The sequence below is a fragment of the Adiantum capillus-veneris genome, chromosome 13, assembly GCF_014529385.1.
Source record: "Adiantum capillus-veneris isolate H3 chromosome 13, ASM1452938v2, whole genome shotgun sequence".
In the NCBI taxonomy this organism is placed as follows: Eukaryota; Viridiplantae; Streptophyta; class Polypodiopsida; order Polypodiales; family Pteridaceae; genus Adiantum; species Adiantum capillus-veneris.
In genome coordinates, this window is record NC_140943.1 from 119618050 (window position 1) to 119624552 (window position 6503).

Below are 6503 nucleotides of genomic sequence, written 5' to 3' on the forward strand. Positions count from 1 at the left end.
ACACTCTATCGTACTAATCTTACCTACCCGCCATCACTCAAGTGATGAGGATCAAAGGTGTTTTATGGCATAGGTTTCTGTTTCACTGTACCAGATGTGACATGTGTAGGTCTGAGTGAATGTTTTGACTTTAATGTGCATACTCGTTTGCTAATTGCTCTTGCTCTTTTTTTTTTTTTTTGAGTATAAAGCTTTATATGTACATTCCCTAAGATTAGGAGATATAGAGGTCAGGGAAAAAAGTTGAGAGGGAAACAAATGAATGAGGACTGTCAGCAAACACTCCCCCCTTCCTTGGGTAGATCATACCGTTTGAAATGAGCTTGTCACCCTTTGAAACCAATTGTTCCAGTTGGTAATAGGTGAGGATTTTTGCCAATAGTTTTCTATTACCCTAGGTGCCTCGTCAAGTTGCAAGGGTAGTAAAGTACTCTCCCAGGGTTGAACTTGAAGCGGTTCATCAGGTGACTCTTGAACACTGGGAGGTGTGGATTCTTTTGTAGCTTCATGGAGGTCCACTACTATAGATGGAGGCTGTGTAGAAGCTTTTACCTCTATGGATGTATTACATGAGGAGCTAGAGGCTTCATGGGACTCCCCCCTTCCTGAGCTAGGTGGAACAAATCGTTCTTTCTTTGGTACCCAAACTAGCTCAGGAGCGGGTGTGTAGCATTCTGTGATTTTTTTCTTTCCACGATCATTGATTCGTTTTGGAGCTACGGGATTGGGCTCACTTGGGTCAGGTGTTAGGTAAGAGCACAATCTACGTTTTGGCACCCAGATTTGATCATTTCCTTGATAGTAGCCTTGGGCTTCCAATAGTCGTTTAGGGATCCATCGCAACATTTTCTTACTTTTCTTGGAGCGAGTGGTACGTTTCTTACAAGGCTTCTGTTTTTTAGCACTAGCTATGGTCACTAAAGAAGCTTTAGGGACCCACTTGTATGTTTTCTTCGTTACATTAGGATGAGTCTTGTCGGAAGCGATATGCATTGCTTGTAGCATATTTAAGGGTATAGGCATTTCATCCCCCTCAGGTGTTACCCAGGTCGTCCCCCTATTTCCCCAAGTGTCTATGGTTGATGCTAGGTGGACCCAATCCACATTGTCTGATTCCGTCATACCCGGTAACACATCCATGTAAGGAGAATCTTGGCCAATGTCTGTATCCTTCTTACAAGTGTAACAATATTGTAGTGGGGCCGAGTGAATTGTGGTGTCAGAGCGATGATCAATAATGGTTTTACTCCCTAAGGGGTGTACCTTACCAGTCACCAAATCCACTCTAAGGACAGAGTCTTGGAATTGCAAATAGACATGATTTTTAGACCAATCATGAACCATTTGTGCTTCCCTCATGAATGGTCGTCCTAAAATCATTTCATATGACATAAGGTGTTTAGAGAAATCCATTACAATGAACGTATGTCGTACCTTGTGTCCTAGAACTTTGATCTTAAGATCCTTGAGCATCCCCATAGGTTTGGCTATGGTACCATTTGCCATCTTTACCACAATGTTAGTAACACTGAGGCGGGGTTTTCCCATTAATTCCCAACAATCTTTTGTAACGATGCTAACTCCCGTACCACCATCAAGAATTCCCTTTATAGTTAATCCCTTGGTAGTGATGGGTAGGGTCGCATTAGACTCGTCGCCTTCAAAATACTGCCCTAATTTGTTAATGGGTACCTCGATCACAGACTCGTGTCCATCTAAGTCAAGTGATTGCACATGATTTTCCTCATCAATCATAATCGAGTCAGGCCTATTTGGTTGCGCAAACTGCGGTAATCCCATTCGTAGCTCTCCGTTAAGGAATGCTCGAAGTGCAAGGAATAACTCAAGATCTCCATACAGCTTTGCTATGATCGTGGTTCGGACCTCAGAAGACATGAAGTCCACTAGTTTGGCAACATTCATTGGCGTTTTGCAGGGTGTAGGTCCTTGACTAGGAACTGGTGAGGATGGAATCTCATATTCCTCAATGGGATCAGGTATTCCTTCGTTAAACATCCTTTCCAACAAGAAGGGTGTATGCTCACTTTCTAATGTCCTGTCCTCACTCCCTTCTTGGATGATACTAGATATGGCTAACGGTCTATGGTTCATGTGGGGTGGATGAACTTGCGTGGGAAACACTGTGTCATGAATTTTGACCTGCATGGGTTCTGGTTCTAGTTTCCTTTGAGTCTCCTCCACTAAACCTCTTAGATGTTTCACCTGCTCAATCTCGTCTACTGGGTTTGGGTACGTCCCAATCTTCTTTTTACGATTCTTCCCTTTTTGCCCCTGCGGTTTATCGTGGGGGTCTTGGATTGGATTTGGAAACACTTGTGGTGTTTTCAGAGGCTCTTTATGGTTTTCTCTTATTCGGTTTTCATTTGGTTCCATGTTACGGTTTTCTTTGTCGGTCTTTCCCTTTGTGGTATTGGTTCTAGTCTCCATTGTCTCGACTGAATCTGAATCATCCTCGAGGTCATTCATATACACGGGGTCATCTCTTGTTCCTATGTTTGTTTTGGAACTTGGCTTTGAATTTTCCGTATTCTGCGACTTCTTCCTTCGTGTCTTCTTTTTCTTTGCTTGGATAACTGACGTGGTATCTCTCTCTTCGAGGATATGTCCTGGCCCTTGAAGCATGGACCGTGTAATCGCATAAGCGGGTGCGACGGGTGGTATTGGCGATGTCACACTAGCAATTTCGACCAAATTTAGGGGTGTGATTTTAGGCGCATTTGGGTTATAGGGGCATTGGGCAATCAAGTGATCTATGCCACAACGATTACATGTGAGTATTGGCATTGCAGACGTGCTCCCTTGATTCATTTGCATCTGTGCAGCATTCTTTTGCAGCCTAATAGGACACTCCGCTACTCGATGTGGTCCACCACACTCGTAGCATTGAAGAGGTGGCCTCCTAGCCTGGGTGTTGATATTTTGACCTCTGGATGCGACAGCAGCAGCTTGATAAACCGGCTTGACTTGCCCCCAACAATCTTCCATGTAGTATATAGACACTCTTCCAATGTATCAAGTCCGTAGGCAATACTAGTGTCTATTTCCTCCTCACAGCCATCTGCATAAGCATTTGATGGCTCGCAACCTACTTGGTTCATAGGGGCGACTCTTGGATGCGGGGGCTGCGGTCCTAGCACAGGAGGTGGTAGCGGTGTAGCTTGTACAACATTTTGAGGTCTAGGGACCATGTGTTGCGGTAGTTGCTCAACAGGTGGAGTAGGCATCAATACAGGAGCTCGAGGTGCATCCGTCCAGGCTACAGGTGGTCTATTTGCCATCATACGTTTGATCATTAAACAATCCTTAGCTTGGTGACCATACCTACCATATGCGTTGCAAGTTCCATTAAATTTTACTCTAAACGTAGGGCACTCACTAGTGCTATGTGGACCTAAGCAAATGGAACACCATTGTTGCTCCCTTCTTGGATACATGTGACTATTTTGAGGGGGTCGATTATCCTTAAGAGACTCTTGGATTGCCTTGGTGAGGTCTGTCAAGAATGTCTCAAATACCTTTGGCTCATTGGCAATGGGCTTTGCAGTCATGGGTTCATACTCAATGGCTTGTGAGCTAGTGGATCTCGTGTCGGTAGACACCCTCATGCCTGCTATCATCAAGTTGTCCTCTAATTGGATTGCATTGGCAGTGACATCTTCCCAGGTTGTGATACCTCTAATCACTAGTCCATTATAGATTCCTTCATTCCTCAACCCTCGAATGAATCGATCAAGCAGTTGGTTATTGTTGAAGCGCTCATTTACAGGGCAACGAGAGTTTAAGTGCTTTAGACGACTAATGAAGTCCCTTACTGACTCTCCTTCCTTACGTTCGGCCTTCTGTAGCTGAGATGCTACACCCCAAAGCACACCTTCTCGTATGTACTCCTTTAGAAACAACCTTCGAAGGGTAGGGTAGATTGTTTTCTCGTCCACCCTTAGGGTCCTATACCAATCTCCAACCTTCCCACTTAATGTCAAGCTTAAGGCATTGCACTTATGTAGTTCGTTGCGTTCCCCTAAGGAATCACATACTTGTTCAAACACTTCAATGTGTTTTCTAGCATCTTCGTCCCCATTGAATTTTTGCGTGAGTTTGGCAATTTGTACTGCCTTACTTCTAGGCTCTCTATCAGATGCATGACGCATATTTTCCGCGATAGATCGACCTATGGTTTGAGCAAACGCTGCCAAGTCACCTATGTGAGGAGGCAGGGCCGGTGGAGGTACTCTTGGAATCATATGTGGGAGAGGAACGGGTGCCGGTCTTGGCATATGTGTGGATGATGCAGGACATGGAACATAACCGGGCATAGGTCCACTCGGATAAGAGCTAGGGAGCGGCACTCGAGGAGCATAAGCAAGTGGTACAATTGGAGGTGTGGGGGCCATGTGTGCATAAGGGGCTAGAGGCACATACGGTCGAGGCCCCATATTAGGTACTACGACACTAGGTAGTGGCACTGCGCTAACCGTAGATGTCATCGGTACATTCTCTGTCAGGCTTATCCCTGGAGTGAGCACTGTGTTTTCCTTAATAGAGGGTTGAGCCAAGTTAGGGAAGCTAAAGTTTTCGCTCGGAGGTTCAGATTGCATAGAGACCCCAGGTGAAATGACGTAAGATGGGTCCATGGGGCTCATTAGAGGAGTCTCCATTTGTGATAGAGTAGGCTGTTGAGCCTTGCTCGTATCCAGAAATCTCATGGGGCCAGTTGAGAGTATATTTACCCCTCGGTTTTGCCTTTCAGATTGAATAATGCCATGGATAACATTACAGATCATTTTCTGTTGATCTTCGATGCTCGTGGCACTAGAGGTGGATTGTACAATCTCTATCCATCCTACATGGTAGGCTTGGCCAGAGTGTAGATCCGTCAACACCTCAGTGTGGAGGTCGTATGTCCAATGATCATTAATGAACAATCCTTCTAGAGTCGACGTGTTAACGGTTTCTTGTGAGGTAGAAGCAATGTTGCTCCCCGTGGTTTTACTTGTCACCAACGGTACTCTAAAGGGAACTTCTGAAGGAGGCAGCTCAACAGGGCCTTCTTGGTAAGAAGTTGGCAGGATATCCACATGGACACTCTTTGGGGGTGTGGGGTCCACGTGCGATGTGAAAGGAGAGTCCACTTCCCCACCCCCTTCGTGTGCTTCATTTGCATCAGGTTCCGAGCGAGTAGCTCTACCTAATGTTTCCATGAAACGGCTAAACATACTAGTACTAGGCTGTGGAGCTTCGGGAGGTGCATGGCCTTCTCTTTCAGTGTTTTGGGTAGGGTATGCTTCCATGATTTCCGAGTCGGAGGAGGAATCACTAGCGGCTATTTTAGGGTCTTAGGTGGTGCTACCTTGTGTCCCCGCTGAGGGTCTAGAGCTTATCGTGGATGGGTAATGGGTGTCCATATGAACAGAGGCACTACCAATGTGCTCGTGTTCTAGCACCCGCCCAGAGCGTAAGTGCATGTGCTTTTGATACCCTAAGGTGTCAAAAAGCTGCTCTAGGAGGCCTTGTGACTAGTTTTTAGCGTGTTTTTTGTTTGTTTTTTTGCTAGATTTTTTAGAGCGTGTCGTGGAATGGGCCGTGTGATAGCTCGAAACGAGCGTATCGGTCAGAGGGTCGTGCCGTGCTTTACAGCTCTCCGTTTGGTCACTCTATACCCTCGGAATCCCTAAAACTGTCAATTTCCAGTAGGGAACTAGGCCCAAACTAGAAAGTCTAAGGGTGCAAGTGGGAAGAGAAAGGAGGAGAGTGGAGGACTTGTCCCACATGCTCTCATTCTCTCTTGAGGGAGTAGGGTATATATATAAGAGTGAGTCTAGTATATATCATAAAACTAAGGTCTGAGGCTTGGGCCTGGGCTTGGGCTTGGGAAAATGATTCCGATCCGGATCTATCTTTTATACAAACCAACCCGTCCGTTTTACGAGTCACGTTTTTTATTTTCGAAAAATTTCGCCGCTCGCTCGCTCGCGTTTTTAATTTCCGAAATTATTTTTTTATTTTTTATTTTTTCCAGAAATTATTTTTTTTAAAATTATTTTTTTTTAAAAAAAATGCAGAAAATACAGAATTTGAAAACGCAGAAATTGAAAATGCAGAAATGCAGAAAATTGAAAAACGCAGAAATGCAGAAATTGCAGAAAAAACGCAGAAATGCAGAAAATGCAGAAATTGCAGAAAATTAAAAAAAACGCAGAAATGCAGAAAATTGCAGAAATTGAAAACGCCGAACTTGAAAATGCAGAAATTGCAGAAATTGAAAAAACGCAGACAATAGCAAAAATTGAAACTTGACAGCAAATGCAGAAAACGCAAAAAACAGAAATCTCCACACACTCTTTCCCTGCCTTTCCTATGATAGAAATTGCACCACAAGGAAGCGTAAAGTGCTAACCGAGCTTAGTGTAGGGCATATCCCCGGCAACGGCGCCAAAAATGTGCGCTCCTTGCCGCATTGTCGAAGCAAGGGACTTGCCAATACA

At 44.7% G+C, this 6503-nt stretch overlaps 1 pseudogene; it reads right to left on the minus strand.

Moving 5' to 3' along the window:
* Positions 1 to 303: 303 nt before the first annotated feature.
* LOC147444755 (uncharacterized) lies at positions 304 to 3638 on the minus strand (annotated as a pseudogene).
* Positions 3639 to 6503: the final 2865 nt, after the last annotated feature.